At 42.6% G+C, this 24,163-nt stretch overlaps 1 protein-coding gene and 1 long non-coding RNA gene across 5 annotated transcripts in view; one reads left to right on the top strand and one right to left on the bottom strand.

Annotated features, from left to right (window-relative positions):
• Positions 1-24,163, bottom strand: part of RAD51B (RAD51 paralog B) — a 641,700-nt gene that overhangs the window by 94,822 nt on the left and 522,715 nt on the right. The window lies entirely within an intron of this gene.
• LOC114904793 lies at positions 101-7,415 on the top strand. The gene is made up of 3 exons (XR_003796033.1): positions 101-156; positions 1,604-1,747; positions 7,166-7,415. It is a non-coding gene; the product is annotated as an uncharacterized LOC114904793 (long non-coding RNA).

The following is a 24,163-nucleotide window of genomic DNA, read 5'->3' as shown; positions in this document are numbered from 1 at the left end:
AAAAAAAATCACATATTAGGCATTTGTTGTTTTGCTTGTAACTGTAGGCTTCTTTGCAGGTAATGGATGTCATGGATGCATTTGTATTAGAAAATCTCCACCTAACATCTTGTGATGTAGATCTGCATCCTTTTCATCATGGAAGACATCATTCTGGTGAATGCCCTTTGGTCTATTTCCCAAGGGGGTAGAGAAGAGATGTAAATGCTCTATAGAAACGCCGTAATTCATCTGGTTAGAGCGGTTGTCAAAGGGGTCACCCAAAACCCTAATTCAGAAGGTGGAGGAGGGGCAGCTGACAGCCTGGGGCATGAAACAGGACAGGGCTAGTGATGGGGCCCAGGCAGGCAGAGACCCTCAGTAAGGTCCTCAGTCAGGCTCCTTGACCAGCATTTCTTCTAGACACCAAGCATAGCTCAGTTTTCACAGTTCAAGCTTCCCTTTGTTTCTTCAGTGAGAACAGGAACAGAAAGTAAAGAGAATGAAGTGGGACAGGAGACAGACTCCCTGAGGTGCTTTGAAAACTCCAGAGCATATAAGAGCGCCGGATGAATCCAAGCTAAAGTGCATTAACAAATACTGCTTCCCTCGAGCTTGCAACACTGGTGTCATCATTACTCCCATATCATAGACAAAGAAGTCACCTGACTATCGAAACCCACCTAGTCAGGGGCAGAGCTGGGGCCCGAGCCCAGCCATTCTAAGACCTCCTGCTGTCCCAGCTGTCTCCCTTTTGGCATCCAGAGCACATCATCCTGGAGAATGCTTTTAATTATCACCTCGCCCAGAGTGTGAAGATTTACCGGTATGCTTTCCTCCGGCCCCATCTTAAGCACCCCTTTGGGAAGTAGAGTGATCACGATAGGAATCAGGGTATTTTCATGCGTGGAAGGGAATGGAATGCTGGCGTCACACACGTTTGTTGCCCCTGAAGGCTCTGAGAAGGGGGCGGGGGGGACGTAGACTGTTGAATAGTTAGTGAGGCAATCCCAGCGTCCTCAGCACCCTGAGTTTTCGACAAGAACCCAAAGGTTCTTTGGGTTTATTTCCCACACTGGTGAATTCAGCCTGGCTGCCGAGTTCCTTCAGTTCAGCCTGTGTTTCCCTGACATCTGGAGCTGGGCTTCCTGAGTCAAGGCTAGGACAGAAGCAGCTGCACTTCTCCTTTTCTGAGGGGTGTGCACACACGCGTGCGTGCATGAGGGCTATCCCCATGACCATCATGCCAACATAAGGCTCAAAAGAAATTGGGGCCACAGAGGAAGGGAAAATCCCATTTGTGACAGTAATTCATAGTGGTCCCAGATCACAAGTTGTAAGGTCCGAACAATGTGCAGATGGCCAGGGTATGGGGGATCTTAGGCAATGGGGGTTGACCTTGCTTTAACTTCCTCAAGTGTTCCTTCAAGAGTGTGTCCCAATCTCTGGGGGCAAAGTCTTTCAGGCAGCAGCCTCATGGCGGGAGAGGGAACTGATGAACCAAATGTGCTGGTGCCAACAGGGCTATTTTAATCGGAGGAACTGGTTTTGGTGGCAGCAGACAGACAGTCCACATCTTCAAAACAAGAGTTCTTAAGCAAAGCAATTTCCTTCTTCCTTGAAGGCCGCTATTTATCTACAGGACAGAACTACGGGTTCGCTGAAAATGACCAGATTCAGCAAAGCGAGCAAGACTATTGACTTGGTGTAATCTGTCTCCCATCTCAGATGTCACCTGATGGAAGACATTACAGTAAAGAGCTACGAGGTAACATTTTGGGGATAATTAGTCATTTCTGGGCAGTACGCTCAATACCTTACATCCATTATCTCTATCAGGGAGATGCCATTATCACACCAATCTTCTAGGGAAGAAAGTTGAGCTACAGAGAAAGGTTACCCAGCAAGTGGCAGAGCAAGGATTTGAACACAGCGGTCTGACTAGTCACTTCAGCCATTTAGAAAGTACTACAAGAATGACCATTCATTTCCCTCTCTGGGAGGGAAAACTCACAAAGCCCCCTCACCCTGTTTTCTAGATATTCCACTCATTTTCTTTTCCTCATTAAACTATAATGTTCAACGTCTTATTCAGAGTCATCTGTACCTGTCTAGAAAAGCATATTTGATTAGCGCTCTCTCCCTATCGTTGGGAAACTCTTAGTCATGTGACAGGTTTCTAGAAATTGATTCCAAAGAAAAATAAATCTCTAGATTCTGTAGCTTTTCAACTGAAAATATGTAAAATAACTTTAGTTGCCAAAATCATGACTGGCTTTCCTTCTGTGACTATAATCTCCACATCTGGCTCACCTTCTCTGCCAGAAGAACATGATTATATGTCTTTTTTGTATCTTAGGATGTTTCTATATTTTATGACATTTCTAAGTGGAAGTGCTATGTTAATCGTCATTACAATCCCACTGATAATTGCATTAGTTCTTTTATCAGTGTTAACTCCACAGTGAAAAATAAAGCAGCAGAAGGTAAATGTCAGATGGTCAGAACAGCCCTACAGGGAGCCAGTTAGCCCATTTTTCTCATCTGTAATATAGTTGTGGGATGTGAAGCGAGATAGCAACCACAATTATCGTTTACATGTACATACTATGTGCCAGACATGATTCCAGGTGCTTTACATGATAAAAATCTCTTGACCATCTCAACAGTATGAAGTTGGATACTATTATTGCCCTCATTTTACAGACGATGACACTGTGCCCATATTTGTATGTGCTACTGAGTGCTGGAGACAGGATTCAAACCCTGACAGTGGCCCTAGCGCCTGTGTTCCAGCCTTGCCCGTGATTCTGACAGGCAGCCTGGGCTAGGAGTCCTTGTTCTAGCTGATTCCCCATGTCAGCAGTTGAGTCTGACCCCAGCAGTGGATTATTCTAACATCCATAGCCAAGGATGCCCATAAAATTTTCATGACATTACCATAGAATCATCTTGTTTATGAAACAGCATCATGGTACAAATAGAAGAGTCATGTATTAAGCTTTTTTTTAAGTAAAAGATTTTATCATCATTGTTCTTAAGGAAAGTGACATGAGTAAGGTCACATGCTTAGTCACAGGTCAAGAATGGTACAAACACCCCTTCACAAGTCCTGGAACCTCAGGACCTATTGCTTCTCTTAAACAGCATCACAGCCTCCTGCCTGATCAAGCATCTCTGTAGGTGGACACAGCTCTGTGCAGGGCTGTAGGGATCACTGTACCTGCTTCGCAGCAGCCCTACCTCTAAATTAAAAACAGCACAACAGCAACAACAAAATAATAATAAAATAAATGGCGGAAAGACCTCTAGGGTATAAAAATTTCCTTCAACTGATCATCAAGTTCCTTCTTGAAAGAGGCAAGTGCCTGCCAGCAGGAACCTAAAACTCATTATTATTCTGTATTTTCTTTCTGCATGACTGAAAAGTTTTTCTATCCTCCCACTCCCATCCCTATCAAAAGAATACCCCCCCCACCCAAGACAATCACAAAGTTTAAAAGTAGCTAACTGGCACTTCAAAAAAAGTTTTTAAATAAAAACTCCAAAACCCACAGCGGTTGTAAAACAGCTTTGTGTGGAAGAAGGGCAAGTTTTCTCTTACGAGAGGCTCATTTGATAGGGTTGGGCAAAGAGAGAGATCAGGGGGGCAAGGGTGGGAACGCAGAAGAAGGGGAGGCGGGAGAGGAGGAGATAAAGGAGGAGGAATCGCTGGCTTTAAAAAGCAACATTGTCCAGAGAGGTGAAAGGGAACAGATGGCCGTGGAGAATGTGGCCCTCAAAGCCCCGAAGAAAGAGGCGATGCTGACAGATCTCGCTGTTTCCCATTGATGCCTGAATGTTCTAGTGTGGGGAGCCGAGGCCAGTGAGGGGGACAGACCTCTGTTCCCAGCGGCTCGCTGGGGCACTGGCGCTGAGGATCACTGAGAAAAAGACCAGGCAGGGGGGCGGGGAGGGCAAGCAGCTGTGGCCACAGAGGGAAGGACAGTGGGGGCGTGTGGGTTTCCATAGCCTTCTCTTTTGGTCCGGCCGGGAAAGGTCAGCCCAGTGCTGGTCTTTGCCCTGGCAGAGGTGAAGTAAAGGACAGCGGCTGGGGCCCAGTGTCACAGCATCCTCCCCCCAAAGGCATGTCTGGGACCAAATAGATCCCTTGGGAGAGGGAAATGAAGAAAATATTCCAAATGCTTTATGGAAGATTGAAACATTCAAACTACAATAAACAAGAAATTTGGGTCTATGAAAGAGGTAGAGAATCCTGCCAAGTAAATCCCATATTATTTCATGGAGTCTCAGGGCAGAGAAGTGATCTGCTGAGGAAACAGCAGGAGTCGGTGGCAGACTCAGGAAGGAGTCCAGAGGTCTGAGTCTGCCTCTAAAGAGGTGCCAAATTCAAAGTGGGGCTTTGCTGGACACAAGGGGAATGACAGGAGGGGCAGAGGGGCCTCTGGCGCCCAGGGTGTGTTCATGTGTGTTCACATGTGTGCGTGAGAGACAGGCACCTTGATGCTGGAGGATGTAACTGGAGACTCACAAGTCACCACAGAGCGACACTGGTACAGGCACCCCTGGCCTCCTGGGAGGGGAAATCCCGATAGTCAGCCCCTGCAGACGGAGGCCTGGAGAATTGGTTAAGAGGGGTAAGGGTTTGTGGAAGCAGCAATTGCAAAGAGGCCCATAAACTTCAGGGGACAAAGATGCGTCGGTGTCATTTCCTTAATGTAACTTTGATCAGGGAAATTACTGTTTCAAATGACCTCTTGAACTCTCCGCACATCCTCGAGAGGATGATGATCAAATTGAGCCCTGCTCCCGTCCAATGAGGAGGGAGCCACATTCTTCTTGACTCTCTGTCTAGTTGGCCCCGCAGAGAGCTGCACAAGCTCAAAACATTTCTCTGGTTTGGATTTGCCTCTCTCTTCTTCCCTGACCCAGAAAATGAGAGAGAACTGAACTCAGGCCTGAGGGTCTTGAGACAGTGGGGCATGAGTTTGGAGAAACAGACCAGAATCATCATTTGGAAACATTCCTACAGGTCTCAGGCTCCCATAAACACCTCTCATCTAACCCTCAGTGGAAGTGAGAGAAGTTAAAAGGTGGCTCTAAATACATTTAGTGACCTGGCACGTTCACCTTTACCTGGGTTAGGTCTCCGTTTCCCCAGGAAAGAGGAGGCGGCAACGGCCGTCAAGGCCCACATTTTGCACCGTGCGTACATCCGAGTTACTGAGAAAATTCCCATGGAGCAGTGTAGTAAAAAAAAGATCAACCATGATGAAGACCTTGCCTTTTTATTTCCCTGCTTCATCCAAATTGCTCCCCAGGCGCTTTTAAGATTTAGAAGCTCCACTAATCAACCTTATAAACAGCAGCCCAGCCACTGCATAGAAATTACTTTGTATAGCTCCTAAGTGAAATAACCCCCGGGGATAGAAGATGCCCAAGGCTTTAACAATTGCGACAGAACACAGCCTCAGTATGAGAAAAGAAGACAAGTACACTTTGACATCCCAATTGAAACTCCAGGCTGAACCCGGCATAGAAGAATGTAATTACCTTTCCTAGTTTGACGGTACACTAAAGAAATGGGAGAAGTGGAATACCTATTAGGTCCCCACTAATCCTCCTCCTGAATTCAAAGCAGGGTTAGTCACTGGAATTCATTTCTGGGTATTCTTACTCTCCACTATTGTTAAACAGCTCAATTGATAAGTGCTTGCAGCTAATAATGCTTTCTACTGAGCTCACCCCTCCTCTTTCCCAGCTGCTCAAAGCACTTTACAAATATCACCTCATTATTCTTTATAACACTCAAGTGAGCCTGATAGGTGGAAAGGTTCATTATCTTCTCCTTACCAATAGGGTAAACAGACAAAGGAAGAAGCAACTCATTTGAGCCGACAAAGCAGAGGCAGAACTGGAACTAAAACTCGGCCATCCTCCTGACTGACTCTACCTGTGTCCATGTCCTGTGTCAGCCTGGAAAGCTGTTCTGCTGACAGGGCAGGATTTTCTAGCTCTGGACTGTGTTGTAATCGACAGGTCCACAGAACTGGGGCACTGACTGGAGTGGAAAGGACAGGAGTCGAACTGGAGAAGCCCCACATGAGTGGCCTTAACTGGCTCGGACAAGTCACTTCACCTCTGAGTCTCAGTGTCCTCCTCAGGAAAAGGAGGGGTTTCCATTAGAGGATCTTAAGGTCCCTTCCAGCTCTTTAGATAACGCGTGAAGTGAGAGTTTCAAAAGAGGGCTTCTAGTTTTCACCAGCCCCTTGTGACAATCTGAGTTTCAGTTTGCTTATCAGCCTGAAATAGTATCCTTGCCTCTTTGCCGAGTCCCTGTGTCATCCAATGTCCACCCAAATGACAGTGGGGATCAAATCAGTCTGTGTGAGATGGGAAGTGAGAGAGGTAGTCCTGGGACATCAAGGCCAAGGACTAAAGAGATGAAGGGAGGCAGGGAATATAAAGAAGACTGGACAGGCCATAAAAAGAAGAATCGGCAAACAACATTTTGACCTCTGCCCGGGGCCTGACCTAGGGACACTCCTTACATTCCAAGGAACCTATGACAAGTCCTTCAAAATTTAAGAAGGCTCCAAAGAAAGAGCATTTGCTTTGCTCTTTCTAAATACAGGGTTCACTTGCCAACTCTAAAAGCCATGTGAACAATGCTCCAATGTACCCTGTAGTGGTGGTTTTCCATTTAAACAGAATTTCATTTTAATGAAATAACATTGGTGTGCCTTCAAGTTAATTAAAACAGGATTTTACAGGTGGCTTCATAGCTTATAATTTGTGTTGCTTGAGCCATATATGCCTAAGCCCTTAGGAAATCAGAAGCATTTGATCTCTCCGATCTTTTACACTTTCTTTTCCTGAATGATGCTTTGATACTCTCTGTTTGCCACAAAGAGAGTTGGAGAGAGAGGACATTTAGTAAAATCAACATTTGTTTGCAGGAGAAACAGCCCTCACAACCAGAATAATGACCTTGGAAAGAGTCTTGGGTGATGGGCTGATAGAAAGGACTGACTGTGTAGCCGCCAGAAAGAAACACATTTCTGTAATATCTCAGTTGTTTCTATTGGCCTGGCCTTCCTTGCATTCATCATGGGAACTGAGTCAACAAGTTTGCTTGCTTTTATTTCACTGATCACCGTGCTTTTTTTTTTTCCTCCACATACAGGGAAAAAAGAGTAAAGAACAAATGAAAGTCAGAGGCTTGACGATCCAAAAAAAAAAAAAATGGGTATAATTTTATTTATCTTCAAGTCCAGCTGCAAAAGCGACTAGTCGCAAGCTTTATTCCATCTGCTCTCTCTGAGGACCTCAGCCTGACCTTGTGGAACCTTCTTTCTGGGAAGTTAAAGAATTTCAAGGATTAGGGGGAGTCCTGAGGCCGACAACTGTGACAACCTACAAAGTCCTCTTAGGTAATCGATTCAGACCCCACTTCTGCTCAAGGCCAAGATGGTCCCTGATGAGTTGGAAATATTCTAATTTCCTAGCCCATAAGGCAAATTAAGCCCAGAAGAATTTCAGAAGGGCAAGTTCAACATGTCTGCATACTAAAGACTCAACAACTGATATATCTGTGACAAAAGATATGTAATTGAACTTCAAAAGCAAGAATTAAGAGGTCATCAGAAACAAGTTTAAAAAAGAATACCGGAAGGAAGGAAGGAAAAGGGGAAGGAAGGAAGGAATGGAGAGAGGAAGGAAGGAAGCAAGGAAGGAAAAGGAAGGGTGGTGGAAGAGAGAGAGACAGAAAGAAAGCTTTATAAATTTAATAATAATTATCTCCACCACCTGATTCTGGAAGAAGGCATTTTCTAAACATCTCCTGAACTGAACTTTTGAGTTCTCCAGGAGAAGGTCAAGTTTCCAATGCCAATCAGATAAAATGCCAAATTTCTCTCACCATTATAATCCCAAGGTGAGGAAAGGGGAAGAATGAATCAATATTCTTAGTTTATCGTCAAATGGCTCAGAGAAGAGTAAGGCTTTAGATCCTACCAAGGACTGTACTAGTTTAATGTAGCCTAGATTAATCACTCCTAATCACTCCTCTGACACTGTCTTTTCCTGTATCTCCTAAACAGTACAGACATCTGGGTAGTTAATAGAATGGCTTCCAACTCGATTCTGTGACTAACTCATTCTGTGACTTCCTTAGGCCTCAGTTTCTCCATTTGAAAAATGGAGTAGGATTAGAGGATCTCTAACATCCCCTCCATCTCTAATATGCCCTACTACTATTGTATCTCTGCATAGATTGGCTCCAGCATTTTCCCCAGCCCACTGTATTTTCTACTTTTTAAGTTTTATCTAGTGCTGGTCCCTATAGGTCCCTTACAGTGTCTGAGGAGTCTCAGGTCATGAATTCAGGCTTTACTGGCCAACAGGAATATTTACTTCTCTTCACTCCTACAGAAGAAAGTTAAAGTCAGAATGCTAGTGTTCTAGGTGACCTCACTCAGGAAAAACCACTGGCATATGCCAACAGATACAATCCAAAATGGGAAAGGATGAAGACCCAAGTGGGGAGATTTATTGTGTAAACCAAAACTACAACAGGGTAAGCTCTCAGTGTGAACATCTAGGAAATCAATGGGTAGCTTTTAAAATAACTGACTAGAATTTCAAGGCTCAGATGTTTCCACTACCCAAGATTTGCAGTCTAGTTTATGACCCAGCTCAGCAACTATCTCCACAATGATGGGTTTCCACAGTGTTGGCTGAGGAAATTTTAAGAATAGTCAGCAACTCCAAGGAATTTTTCATTCAAGGACATTCAATAATATGTAAGTATTATTTCTTACGATCCCAAACAGGTGTGTCAATGAGGTTCTCCGTTTGAGCAATAAGGAACATTTTATAGACTTGCCTCAGGCAAGAGAGTAAGCTAGGAGTTGAATAGAGACTCTAATAAGCCACTCACAGAATTATCTGGATTCCTAATGGGTTACATGTTATCAGAAAACCTGGATTTAAAATGGTAGAGAGAAATTTAGAAGATTCATTGAGAAACAAGAGGTCCAACTCCATCTTGAGTATCGGATTTCCCTGGTGACCCACTGTCCATTTGCTTACTACCTTTATTCAGAAGTCTTCTGGAAGCCTGACCAGGATGGATCAAATCCAGATGTATCAAAATGACTAATACAGATAACAATGTGTGTTCCTGATTTTTTTAAAAAGTAAGTTTCCACTTTTCTATATTACCTTTCACGTCAATTCAGAATGCAGCCTCCTTAAGACAGACCAACAGTTAGGATACTTTGGTAGAGCTGATATATTAAAAAAGCAAATTGCAAAGTAGTATGTGCACTATGGTCTAATTTTTGAAAAACAATTTACATAAGTACGTATGCGTGTAGAAATGTGGATAGAATTATAAACACTGATATTTTTACATTATCTTACTGGAAGGGCATTATACGTTTTATTTTATTTTTTGGTTATCTATATTTTCTATTGGTTCATACAGCAACATGGAAAAATTTTATAAATATAACGTTGAGCAAAAGACAGCATTACCAAAGAAAACCTACTATATGATTCTGTTTATATGAAGTTTAAATACAGGCCAAACTAATCTATGTTTGTAGAAATCTGGATGGTGGTTACCTTTGGTGGGGGCTTCAGGGCAGTGATAGAAATGGGGAGCTGCTAGGGTATGCTAATGCTCTGTTTTTTAATCTGGCGCTGGTTACACATGTGTGTTTGCTGGAAAAGTTCACGGAGTTGTACACTTACAATGTGTACACTTTTTTATTTGCATTATGCTGCATTTTTAAAGTTACTTAAATGAAAACCAAACCAAACCTGCAACTAGAGGCTTCCTCACACATACTGTCAAAAAGTCTAGAGAAACGACTATTACTTTTGGGTGGGGAGAGATATGTCAAACTGCTCTTTCAGTTGTACAACAGTCTCCTTCGGGTGGTGGCGACCACAAGGAGGATACTACATCATCTCCACAGCTCCATCTCTGAGAAAGGGGCTCTGGAACCAGGCTCCGTGAAAGCAGGAAGAGAGACACAAAATTATGTTCATGGAAGGGTCCTGATTTGTGCATATCAGTGTCCTTCACATCTCTCTTGACAACACTGTGTTGATGGTGACTCTGGAAATCCAGGTTTTCATTTGACTCAGCCTCACTATAAGGCTTGATGAATCAGCCTGGACCAGATGCGGCCATATCGGGAGGTGCACGTCCTGCACTGAGGGTGCATTCATAAAAACAAGCAAAAGTGGCTGGCTACCTTTGCTAGAAGAGAGGCTCTGTGAAGGCCAGGACTTTGTATCCCCAGTGCCTAATGCAAGTCCTGGCACAGAATAGACACTCAATAAATATTTTTGAAGTGAGTGAGTGTATAAATCCACTTTCAAAAAGAAGAAACTGTTACAGCTCAAGTAGAAGTTACCATGAATGGTAAACGGAAAGGAAAAAGATGCAGTAGGATGATATATATTTAATGATTTGTGTCTCTGCTTGCCCTTCAGTGTTCCTCAAGTAAAGCCAAGTCAGGAATGGGGTTGCTGACTTTGTGTTGCTGTAGATTTTTGGTAAAACCATTTAGAAAAGCACTGTCAAATAAAAATGTGAAAAAAAAAATAAAAAAAATAAAAAAATAAAAAAAAATAAAAAAAAATGTGACATAGCCCACAAATGTAATTTAAAATTTTCTAATAGCCACATAAAAAAAAGAAAAAGGTGAAATAAATGTGAATATATTTTATTTAGTACAACATATCCAAAACATTATCATGTCAACATGTAATCAAAATGAAAAGTAAGATATTTTACATTATTTTCCCTGATACTAAGTCTTTGAAATCCAGTGTGTATTTCACACTTATAGTACATTTCAGGTGCTTAATAGCCACATGTATCTAGTGACTATTGTATCAACAGTGCAGGTCTAGGGGGATATCCATCTGGTGGAAGTTCTTTTAGAAAAGATGAACAGGGTGTGTGTGTGTGTGTGTGTGTGTGTGTGTGTTAGAGTGCTTGAGAGAGAGAGAGACTGACTTGTTAACACTGGTCCCATCTGTTCCTGAAGTCAGCTATGTCCCAGTCCTTAGCTTCTATAGATATGCCAGTATCCTTATGAGAATTTCCACTTTCTGCTTACTCTACTTCAAGTATGGTTTCTGTCACATGCAATAAAAAGAGGCTTAACTCATAAATATAGAGAAAACACGCCCATGGGTGCATCCTGCTTTAGAGGCAAAACATCTGTCAAACAGTTGACACTAAATCAGCATTGTTGAATTTGTAAATCAAGAAATAAAGGCATTAACAAAAATTCTATTCCGAAAGTTTTTTCTGTTACTTGCTGTAGGTTGCACCATCAATTTGTACATCACTTTTGAGAACAAATGAACCAAAGTCTTGTTCTAGCTTGAAGTACTCCAGGTGCATTTTAACTGTAAATTCTGAATCAAACAGGAGTTTAATAAGGTGCAGGCGCTACAAGTTACCTGGATACTATCCATCTGAGACTGCTGCAATGTAAAAGAAATGAAAAGAACAGCCTTTCTATCAGCCAGCATCCCTCCTGCTTCATCTCAGGGTTTGTCTTCCTGCCAACACACATTTATTTCTGTGTGTCTTTGGTTAAACATGGAACTGGAGTTTGAGGGGAACGGGTCAATAGTTTAACTTCACTGAGGAAAAAGCAGCCACCATCCCTGATTACCATCACCTAAATTGCTTTGTGATTTAAATGCCATAAATAATTTTGGTATCTCAGTACTGTTTTTCATTCTGTTATAGGTCCAGACCTGAACCGGAGAGATGATATCGGTGTACAGTTTCAGCTCGATTCCAGCTTTCCCATGTCACAAACCACTCTTTGGGCATCCTAAGAGAATATGTGGTCCATGTTCCTGGGGTATCACTGTAGGCAATTAGTGCCAGCAAGGTGGAAAGGCAGGACTAAATGAGAGGCTAAAACAATCACCTTCCCATTGCTTGATGCAAAGCCCTCCTGGGATGAGAAGAGAGAGAATCCTAAAGAGGAGTTCTGGACTGGCTTTCAAAACGCCTAATGCTAAAGGCACATGCAATTCAGGGAGACTGGAGGAGATGGTAAAGGCCAAAAGGGTGCTTGGCAGTATCAGGGCAGAGAGTCAGAAAGGACCAAAAAGAGCAAGCTCTGCATCATCTACTGCTGTTAAAATTCCTGGATGAGCCCCACAGGGACTGAATGTGGGAGGAATCCTGCAGAATTAGCTGTAACTCCCGCCATCCCGAGAGGTGTGAGCTATTTAGTGCCAAGGAGAGGAATGGGGAACGGTATGTTGTTGCTACATTCATGTGAGTCATAGGCTTGTAAATGCATTATATCCTGCATAGATCATTCATCATTTGAGTTGGGAACTTAACCCAATTGTCTATGGAGCTGTTCCTGATTTGCCCTGGTTGAAAGGGTTAAGCAGGTCAAAGAATACTTAACCTCTAATATTCGAATTTTCTGCTCACGATGAGTGGGAGAGACACTTAGCAGATGGAGCCCCCGGCAGGAAAGCAGTGCTGCTGGTTTCTGCCAAGAGCTTATGTGTGGCCTTATGTAAGTCCCTGCTTTTATCTCAAAGTTTTTATTTGCAAAGAAAGGGGCAACTAAAACTTCCAAAGTATACTGCCCTAAATGTTGATAAGAGCACATCTGAAGAACCTGCAAATTCTGGGAAGAATGCTGAGGAAATAGAACAGATTAAGGGACCACCTTAAGTGACCACAGTAAGTGGCTAAAAGCACTGACTCTGGAGCCGAGCTCTGGGTTTCAATTCTGGCTCTGCTACTTATTAGCTGTTTGCCTTTGGACAAACTACTTAATCTCTCAGTGTCTCAGTTTCCTCATCTGTAAATCAGAGATAGTAATAGTACCTACCTCATAGGTACCATTAACGAGTTCATATACGTTAAATGCCTAGACCAGCGTCTGGCAGTATTAGTAAATTTCACTACTAACAAGTACAGCATACTTTCATTTTTAGAGCTGGAAAAGACTTCACAAAATATTTAGTCCTTCTCAGAAAACACCCTTTCACAGATGAGAAAACCAAGGGCCAGAGAGGTCAAAATAAGTGAATAGAAATGATTTGCATATCCCAACCAGCTTGTCAGAGACAATGACACTCCTGAACAACTATTCGCAGAAAATGCCAAGTCATCATTGGATGTTCTTAATGCTAGACTAGGACCAGAAGTAAGACACGTCCTCCTGGACACTGTCCTCGGGGGCAAATTAGGCCTTACTCGTTCTTAGCTGCCGGATGGGCTCTTGTGCCCATCAGCATTTTCAGAAAGGATGGAAGAGCATTTGGCCGATGGTACGTAGTGGTCAGCCTGAAACTGCAGTTGCCTTGAGGGGGTGCTAGGAAGGAAGAGGATGCTAGTGGATGAGAGGCCGAAATCCATCACACTGGCTCTAAGAGTCTTTTGGAAGAATGAGTCAAGTCCAGAGGCTTCCATTCCTGTTCTGCGGGCTGAGGGGAGGCTTCACCTCGAGGTGACGCAGCAGTGAAGGGTGCAGGCCTGGCAAGCTGCCCACTGCGGGAGGTGGTGGCCCAGCTGATGGGAGAGTCAGGCCGAGCAGTCCCACTACTCCCTGGAGACCTGGAGCAAGCTCATAGCCAGGGGAAGTGAGGATTAACACAATGTGGTGTCCGAGCTAATGAGTGAGCAAAACAGAGACAGATGGCAATTGCAGTAACTTAACTCTCCCATCTCTGCTTGCAATGTACTCCCACTAGCTTCTCCTCTGTCCTCATGCTATCTAACTCTGCCCGGCCCTCTCGGTCCCTCTCGGCAGATCACGGTCACAGAGAAACCATCCTGCATGAAAAAAAGCTGTAACACCACCTTCTAAATATAACCATCACCCACAGGTGGGGTATAGTGGCGAGGATGAGGTCTTTCAGACAACTTTGGAGAGATACTGACCTTTGGTTCTAGAGGAAAAGCAAAGTTAATTTTATTGAATTCTTGTTATTTTATACTTGACATATAATTCTTCATAACAACTGCTTAAAAGGCACACAGTTGCATATGACAATGCTTATAAAGGGGCATAATTTATAACTTGGGGATGAAAACAAGAAAAGGGAACTTTTATTCTGAACCCAAAATTAGTTTCCTTTAGTCAGAACTACAGTCTGCGGAACAGTTTCCTCCATAGGCATTTATCACATGTGATCGACGATGTTCGTGCAGGCTTAGACCAGACCTTGCCACTTTGGGAGGCAAACAACTGCTTTACAAGTTATTTACTACTCTGTACCTCTTTTAGGGATTTGTTTTTTTCTGCTTCTTTTTCAATGGTCATTGTTTCCAGGTGGTATTACTGTGTCAGCTGCTCAGAGTCTCACCTGGCACCGAGGCTAGCCCGGACTGAGCCATACTGGAAAATCCTGCCTCCTACTTTGAAAATTGGTTCATTTTATAATAATCTCTTTAATAATAAAATTCCAGTATGCAAACAACTGAAGATCTTCAGAAAGAAAAAGAAGTTTAAAGAAAAATCCCTGACTTATGTGTTTTGGTAAATGTCCCCCCCTCCTCCTATTCTGCCTATTTATTTCATTCAATAAGGTAATAAGAAACTTAAAAAAAAATTAACTTAAACTTCACTGATGCAAATGGGTTTCACTTTTGCAAAGTGAAAAGACTGACTCATGAGAAGAAACTTCAGTGGTCACTGAATTATTCAATAGATCATGCACCTAAAGAGGGATATTGAGAAAGGGGCCTGTAAGCAGGCTTCTCACTGCTGCCCATATCCCCAGGCTTTCCCACCCAGTGACCCTCTGGGGGCTACCTGCTCACCTCTGTCTTCTTAGAACAGGGCCTTGGGACTGACACAGTAAAAGTGATCAGCTGTAAGGCTCTGCAGCTTGTCAGCCAGCAGGGTCAACTTTAGACCAACGGACTTCTGGGGAAATACTTATATTCAACCCTTGATCATATGCCTGATAATTAGAGGCAGCAAAATATGCTGGTGGAGACCTTGAACACTGGGTACGGAAAGTAACACTCTGAGGGAACCAAATACAACCTTTTTGGAAGTGGGATTTCATCGTGGAACACACTTTCCAAACCTATGGGTCAGCTGTCTTTCATGGGAAGTAACTAGATACAACCTCCTTGTAAAAAGAGGAGGACATCCTGAAGAAGTGAAACTGGTAAGTGATCAGCATCTAGTTCAGTTACATTTCCTGCATTGTACACTATAGGGTTTCTCAGCCTCAGCACTGCTGGTATTTTGGGATGGATAAGTCTTGCTTGTGGGGCTGTCTTGTACATTGTAGGATATTTAATAGCATCCTCCAGAAGCATCCCCCTCCAGTTGTTATAAACAAAATGACTTCAGACATTGCAAAACATCCCCTGGGGTGGCAACATTACCCCTGGTTGAGAATAACTGGTATACTAGTATACATGGTAGAGCTAAAAATTCTGAAAAAGCTTGAATGGGAGACAGTATAAACTTATGGCGGATGCTTTGAAAAGTTAAATAATTAACTTGTAATATATATTTTTATCTTGCTTAATAAGAATTCAACTCTTAAGCAGCCAGAGAGAATGAAATACTGAAGGAGAACCAGCACCAAATGACAAGAGGCATTGAGTGCTTCCAATGGGTAGAAATTTAAGAGCAAATTAAGAATTAACTGCTTTTTGAAATAAAAGGAATCCAAATCAGAAAAGAAGTAAAGCTGTCACTGTTTTCAGATGACATGATGCTATACATAGAGAATCCTAAAGATGCTACCAGAAAACTACTAAATCTAAACAATGGATTTGGTAAAGTAGCAGGATACAAAATTAATGCACAGAAATCTCTTGCATTCCTATAGACTAATGATGAAAAATCTGAAAGAGAAATTAAGGAAACACTCCCATTTACCACTGCAACAAAAAGAATAAAATACCTAGGAATAAACCTACCTAGGGAGACAAAAGACCTGTATGCAGAAAACTATAAGACACTGATGAAAGAAATTAAAGACAATACCAACAGATGGAGAGATATACCATGTTCTTGGCTTGGAAGAATCAATATTGTGAAAATGACTATACTACCCAAAGCAATCTACAGATTCAATGTAATCCCTATCAAACTACCACTGGCATTTTTCACAGAACTAGAACAAAAATTTTCACAATTCGTATGGAAACACAAAAGACCCCGAATAGCCAAAGCAATCTTGAGAAGGAAAAATGGAGCTGGAGGAATCAGGCTCCCTGACTTCAGACTATATTACAAAGCTATAGTAATCAAGACAGTATGGTGCTGGCACAAAAACAGAAATATAGATCAATGGGACAGGATAGAAAGCCCAGAGATAAACCCACACACATATGGTCACCTTATCTTTGATAAAGGAGGCAAGAATATACAATGGAGAAAAGACAGCCTCTTCAATAAGTGGTGCTGGGAAAACTGGATAGCTACATGTAAAAGAATGAAATTAGAACACTCCCTAACACCATACACAAAAATAAACTCAAAATGGATTAAAGACCTAAATGTAAGGACAGACACTATAAAACTCTTAGAGGAAAACATAGGCAGAACACTCTATGACATAAATCACAGCAAGATCCTTTCTGACCCACCTCCTAGAGAAATGGAAATAAAAACAAAAATAAACAAATGGGACCTAATGAAACGTAAAATCTTTTGCACAGCAAAGGAAACCATAAACAAGACAAAAAGACAACCCTCAGAATTGGAGAAAATATTTGCAAATGAAGCAACTGACAAAGGATTAATCTCCAAAATTTACAAGCAGCTCATGCAGCTCAATATCAAAAAAACAAACAACCCAATCCAAAAATGGGCAGAAGACCTAAACAGACATTTCTCCAAAGAAGATATACAGATTGCCAAGAAACACATGAAAGAATGCTCAACATCATTAATCATTAGAGCAAATCAAAACTACAATGAGATATCAAACCATTTGATTTGATACAAATCAAAACTACAATGAGATATCTCACACTGGTCAGAAGGGCCATCATCAAAAAGTTAACAAACAATAAATGCTGGAGAGGGTGTGGAGAAAAGGGAACCCTCTTGCACTGTTGGTGGCAATGTAAATTGATACAGCCACTATGGAGAACAGTATGGAGGTTCCTTAGAAAACTAAAAATAGAACTACCATACGACCCAGCAATCCCACTACTGGGCATATACCCTGAGAAAACCATAATTCAAAGAGAGTCATGTACCAAAATGTTCATTGCAGCTCTATTTACAATAGCCAGGACATGGAAGCAACCTAAGTGTCCATCATCGGATGAATGGATAAAGAAGATGTGGCACATATATACAATGGAATGTTACTCAGCCATAAAAAGAAAAAATTGAGTTATTTGTAGTGAGCTGGATGGACCTAGAGTCTGTCATACAGAGTGAAGTAAGTCAGAAAGAGAAAAACAAATACCGTATGCTAACACACATATATATGGAATCCAAAAAAAAAAAAAAAGGTCATGAAGAACCTAGGGGCAAGACGGGAATAAAGACACAGACCTACTAGAGAATGGACTTGAGGATACGGGGAGGGGGAAGGGTAAGCTGGGACAAAGTGAGAGAGTGGCATGGAAATATATAGACTACGAAACGTAAAATAGATAGCTAGGGGAAGCAGCCGCATAGCACAGGGAGATCAGCTCCGTGCTCTGTGACCACCTAGAGGGGTGGGATAGGGAGGGTGGGAGGGAGGGAAACACAAGAGGGAAGAGATATGGGGACATATGTATATGTATAACTGATTCACTTTGTTATGAAGCAAAAATTAACACACCACTGTAAAGCAATTATACTCCAATAAAGATGTTTAAAAAAAAAAAGAATTAACTGCTTTTTTTCCCAGTTCGTTTCTTATCTAGAAAGAAGAATCAGAGTAAACTAAAGGAATCTAAGGAATATAAACAAGGCCATCTGGTGTCAGAAAGTACAGTGGTCTGAGTCTAAAGACCAAAAGGGCTAGGCCCAGTTGAGCCAGAAAAAGCCACGTGACACTGTGCTGGAATTTAACAAGAGGTTTATTTTTTCCACTTGTCCCCAAGAATCCTTTCAAGTTTTAACCATGTCACCTTCATATCCTAGGAAGCTATCAAAATACCATCAGTAGGATATGTCTTTAAAGCGGTTTTTAGCGTAACCAGGATACATTTATGCTGGTCCAATCAGTGAGATGGCTGGTCCAAGTTAAAGCCAGATAAGGGAATACAACCTTGAAATCTTAATTTCGTTCACATGGGTGAGCAAATCAACTATACTGAGTAGCATTCAAAGAGTATTAAGTTCTGAGTCCTTGTGGGACTAGACATAGCAGAGTGCCTGACAAAGTATCATCTGCAGTAGCTATTCATTCATTAGTGAATGAATGAAGAAATGGTTTTAGAACCTAATTATAGGGAAACTCTACTCTATGGCATTTAAACAGAAAATTCACCATGATCAACTTAAGGGAATTAGAAAATAAAAAGGTATTGCTTTAAGTGAAGCTCACATTAGCAAAATTCTTCTAAGGAATAGGTAAAAATATATTTCCCAGGGATGACTATCTGGTAAAGTGGAAAGACTAGCTAAGTAGCTGTGTGATCCTAAAAGTCACTTACTGTCAATGGAACTTGGTTTCCTCATCCAAAATAAGAAATCACTTCCAGCAGCTAAATGTGGCAATTGACAGGATGAAGAAAAGAGAACATTTAGGAAAATAGAAAAAGTGAAGGATTTAACATAAACATAAAAATGATTTCATGGCTTAGGTTCTGTTCTATTAACTTAGAAGCCTATCAGTAGATGTTGGCTAAACTCACTCTGTTGATCAGATCTAACTTAAAATGACTGAAGTGCCCACCTCATTTATTTTTACAAGACTGAAGGTTGCCTCATATGGGTTTCCACAAACACGGCCTCAACGGAGGGAGAATTAGAACACAGCTTTCCTTCTGCAACCCAAGTATTCTAACCTAACACTGAGAACCCTGAGATTGCAGCAAAAGATATGGGATTATGTTTTCACTGAAATGACACTGGAGGGGTGGTACCAACCCAGCTTCTGATGAGTTATAGCAAAGACATAGCCCAGAGACTTGGCTTTTCTCGGTTTCTTTTGTGTGTGTGGGGGGGGGTGGTACGCGGGCCTCTCACTCTCGTGGCCTCTCCCGTTGCGGAGCACAGGCTCCGGACGCGCAGGCCCAGCGGCCACAGCTCACGGGCCCAGCCGCTCCGCGGCATGTGGGATCCTCCCAGACTGGGGCACGAACCCGTGTCCCCTGCATCGGCAGGCGGACTCCCAACCACTGCGCCACGAGGGAGGCCCTCGGTTTCTTTTTTACCTGATGACTCTCGCCGTGACTGTAAAAGCCAGTGATCCCTACTCCATACCCCACTCCATCTCTCTGTGGGGAATTATAATGTGATTAAATACTCTTAATTATACACACACACACTGACATCCTGAGGAGACTGATGAAAACTACCTGGCAGAAAGCATAGGTGTCTATTAACTCTAACCAGCTGGGGCTGGCTGGGGCACGAACCACAATCCTTGGCTTTTACTCCTTAAGTGAGATGTCATTCCGAGACCATGTGTGTGGTCAGTAAATCATGTGTGTTTCAGTTTCGTTGGGTGGCTGTGCTCTGCAATTTCACTCTGGTGCCCTCACATCCTTAGCTTTTCAATATGACCCACAACCCCTGTCAGAGAGGAGTAATTGGGAGGGAAAGTAGCCTCCTTATTGGCCAGCTAGAGCCAGACAGCCCCACACAGTTCCCAGAAGCTACTTAGAAGCACGCTTTAGCACAAGAACATCTCCAGAACCCTGGGGCTCTGAGAAAGAGGCAATTTAAGAAAATGACAGCAAAATAAAAGACTGGAATTTCAGGAAGTGGTTCCAGGAACAATGAGCATATAAAAATGAAGTGGAATCACTTTTTCCAGGCAATCCACTTTCACAGACAATGCGATCATATGACAATAACTAGCATTTATGAGTATGTGAGTACACACTATATGTTTATAGATACCACAGCAGCCGCCAAGAGCAGAAGAGAGTGAGTAGATCCCTCTGTGACCAGGAGCCTGCCTCCCTCTTCAGCCCGCTCTAACTTCACCACACCCGCGGGAGCCTAGCTTACCAGCCCAGCGAGAGCTGCCTTGATTGAAACGTGATGTCCCTGGTCACTAACAGTCCTCTTGGGAAGTAATGGGAAAGCAGCCAAACCACACCATGGAAGGAGCAGACAAAACATCTCTCCCCTTTCCATTCAGACATTTCCTGACCACAGAAACTGTCTTCTGCTCTCCATCCTCACCTTCTAACTGGGTTACATTGATCTGCCCTTCCACGTACTCTTCACAATGTCCCCATCATTTCTCTCCTCTCCATATGGTGGGAGTTGATTATTTCAGTCAACTCCAGGCAAAGTGACACCATTTCCCATATCCACTGTGAGGCCTAGGAAACCGATCACAGGCAGGAAGGTAGATAAAGCCAGAAAGGGGATTTCCTCTGCTGGCCTACCAGTGCACCTCTTTCTCAGTAGTTCCCCATTCTTCTCCGTTTAGAGCACTTGGCAGTCTTCGAGCAAATCTGATTGACTGAGAACTTAAAAAAAATGTTTGAAAAAATCTGTGCAGAAAAAATTATCTCCAATGTATGAATTTATATCAGAAGGACGATTTTTTTTAGATTTGTTCATCTATTCACTCATCATCCAATAAATATTTATTGAGTAATTTCTAAGTACCAGGAACTGGGCTGGGTAAGACCGGCTAGGTCTTTCAGTAAATAACGTCATGTGAATTATGTCAGGCTGAACAAGCCTGGCAATATTAGTCTATACTTGAATGAGAAGCTCCACTTAGGATTTCCTGGAACAAACCACAGTGGAAGAGCACAATATGGCAAACAACAGCTACCCAGTATATAACTGTTGCTATTATTGGATGAAGAAGCATCACTGGGAAGAACAAGTAAACTGAGTCAATAGATATGCGGCCTCTCTGCGCCTCAGTGTCTTCATCTGTAAAATGGGGCTCCCGCTACTTGTTCATTTACAAAACAAGATTGTACTGAGAATCCAAAGAGATAACCTACATGAAAGAAGGCATTTTGTATACTGTGAAAGTGGAAGGCATATATAAATTACAGCTGTGATTGCTCAGTCTTGAGGGCATGGATGAGTGGCTCATCTCTTCAGTTCAACCAACACAGAAGACTTTCTAGAGGAAAGTGGTCTCAACCAGGTCAGTTACCAATATATTGACTCACCTGAGTCTTAAAGGGAAAGGGAAACAGCTATTGGGAGAAACATGCTCTGTATGAATTAATATATAGTGATCGAAAACAGGGAATATTTCAGTTATGAAAACCAAAGAAGCCCATATGCTAAAAGACTCAAACATATTGGGGTGGTCCAAAAGTAATTAGGTCGAGTGGGGTGAGGATCAGAAAGTTAAAGCTAATATTTTGTCCCACCTCTACATCCAGTTTATGAGTATATGGAAATAGTCCAGTGTTTCTCAAAGCAGGATGAGATATGGCCTCCTTTGAAAGGAGAAAGATTATTTGAGACACCCAAAACACATTTAAAAACCTCTAGGAGACCTTAGTCTGAGTTTCAGAATCACCAACTTAAGAAACTTAAGATTTACTTTTTGAAAAGGTCTTTCAATTGCAAAGCATTGTCATTATAATAATTTTAAAAATCTTTAAAATAAAAACAAAAGGGCTTCCCTGGTGGCACAGTGGTTGAGAGTCCACCTGCCGATGCAGGGGACACGGGTTCGTGCCCCGGTCCGGGAAGATCCCACATGCCGCAGGGCAGCTGGGCCCGTGAGCCATGGCCGCTGAGTCTGCGCGTCCGGAGCCTGTGCTCCTCAACGGGAGAGGCCACAACAGTGAGAGGCCCGCGTATCGCAAAAAAATAAAAAATAAAAAATAAAAATAAATAAAAACAAAAAAGTAAAAACCCTACAGAACATGCAGACCCCAAGTTTGCACAGCCCCCAATTTGAGAAATCTTGATTTTTGTCTCACCCCTTCTTTTTATGGATGAAGGAACTCGAGCCTGTGAGGACACAGTGACTCCCCTAAGCCACACAGATGGCTATTAGCAAAAGCAAGCCAGAAGCCCAGGTCGCCTGATTTCTAGAGCAAAGCCTTTTCCTTCTTTATACAAGCCCTCCTCTGTTTGTGGCAGAGCTCACTATATGCTCCAGACAGATACTGGTATTGTCTTAGGCCAGAGGAAGGGAAGCAGATGGAGGAGAGAAGGTTTGAGAGGGAGGTGGTGTGGGTGTGACTGATACAGAACGTCATTGCAGCTGGGCCAGCAATTTGTAAGAGAGGTATTTCCAAGGAGAGATTCTTTTGCTCCTCATTGAAACAAAGAAACTTTGGGTAGAAAACACAAACAGTTTTAACAGCAGTAGCATTTCTGCCCAACAAGTTTGGGCAGAAACGTAGGAAGAATACGGTCTCAAGCTAAAAACCGGAGAGGAACTGCGGAAGGTATGAGGTTATAATTCAGGGTGGCCAATTTAATCAGCTCATATTCATTAAACACCCACATACACATGGAGCTTTACAACAAACCCCTTTCCTCACTCTGAAGCATCCATGAGCCTGTTTTAAATGGGCCACCCTGTACATGTTGGGAATCTGGCCAAGGTGTTAAGGCAACTGCTTCCCTTCCTAAGAAAAATGGGGTAGATTTTCAGACAACCGCAAGTAAAGGTTAAGGCTTCTAGTTTTACATCCCATCTGAAAGCTGGGAAAGGCTCAGAGAATCTGTTTTCCAACAATGTGTTTGCAAAACTCAATAATACATTAAACCTTTCCATTTCAGACCAGTAACATCCTATGCCATCTGCATTCCCAGACCTTACCCTGCAATTTCCCTGGATGCATTCCTCCTCCTTATTGGAATTGAACTCAAGTGCTTTATGAATATTCCCACATAATGACTGAATCATTATGGCCCCTGAGTTATGTATAATTAGCCAATCAATGATTTTGTTCACTTCCGGCCTTTGCATAATGAGCTCATTGTAACTACAGAAAGCAGGTTCTTACCTCTGCCTGTTTAAACTGCCAAGAATATTTTCAGCCTTACTGATTTATCAAGTAACTTTTGATCATTGCAATCTGATGAGAGGACTGAGGATTGGGCCCGCTGCTTTGACCCTCCCCTGGAGCTGGGCCTAACAAGCTTCTGGTATCAGATGGTCTCTGAATATCCAGGGAGCAATGCCGCACAAGTCGTCCCATTTGGGTCCCTGCCCAGCTGTGTTGGCAGGTGCTGTGACTTTTCCAAGATATCTCTGATCGTTCCAAAGATTGTGACCCACACGAGAGGGCATCAGATTATCAGGAAAGACTAAAAAAATTTGCCCTGACATCAGACCATTCTCCAATAACTCTCATTCTTACATGATGATATCCACCACAAGACCCCAGGAAGCTCAGGACAAGACGCGAGGCATTCTAATTACAGCTTATAATACAAAGGACACAGTAGGTGCCCAATTGACCATTGCTGGCTGATCGGGTTGATTTTAGTTTTTAATTTGGTTTTGTTTCAGCGGGTGGTTTAGGAAAGTGAGACGGGTTCAAGAGGTAGTAGATACAAAAAGAGAGACAGGATGGCTTGTTTGCAGTGGCTCTGCCTGTCTCCAGAGACTCGAGCAGGGAAAACCAGGTAGTTTTCAAGGCAGTTAGGTGAACAATTATAAGAGCTGTAAAGCATTAAGGCTACTTAAAAACACTCACTTTTTACAAAATCCTTAGGTGGTCCTGACAACTCTGCCTTAGGTATGCGTGGAATAAACAGCAGGTGGCTTATTTGGCATGTCCCCCTAGTTCAGGAGTGAGTCTGCAGCCCTTGAATCCCTAGGAGTCCTCTAGCTTAAGAAATAGAACCTTATCAACATTCTGAAAGCCTCTTGTGTAATCCTGTCCAATAGCACCATCTTTTCTCCCACCCAGAGTTAACCTTTATTCTAAGTTTGGTGACTTTCAGTCAAGCTATCATCAACACATCAAAAATCCTATCAACTTTACACAGGATAAGTCTTCCCAAGCCAATATAAGGGACAAGTTTATTTTCACTGGAGTTAAATCAGGTAATTTATTAATTCCCCC

Source organism: Monodon monoceros, unplaced genomic scaffold (assembly GCF_005190385.1).
Source record: "Monodon monoceros isolate NGI ecotype Baffin Bay Population unplaced genomic scaffold, NGI_Narwhal_1 Super_Scaffold_21, whole genome shotgun sequence".
Taxonomy (NCBI): Eukaryota; Metazoa; Chordata; class Mammalia; order Artiodactyla; family Monodontidae; genus Monodon; species Monodon monoceros.
Note: the sequence above shows the minus strand (reverse complement) of the source record. Positions and strands in the feature narration are given on the sequence as shown.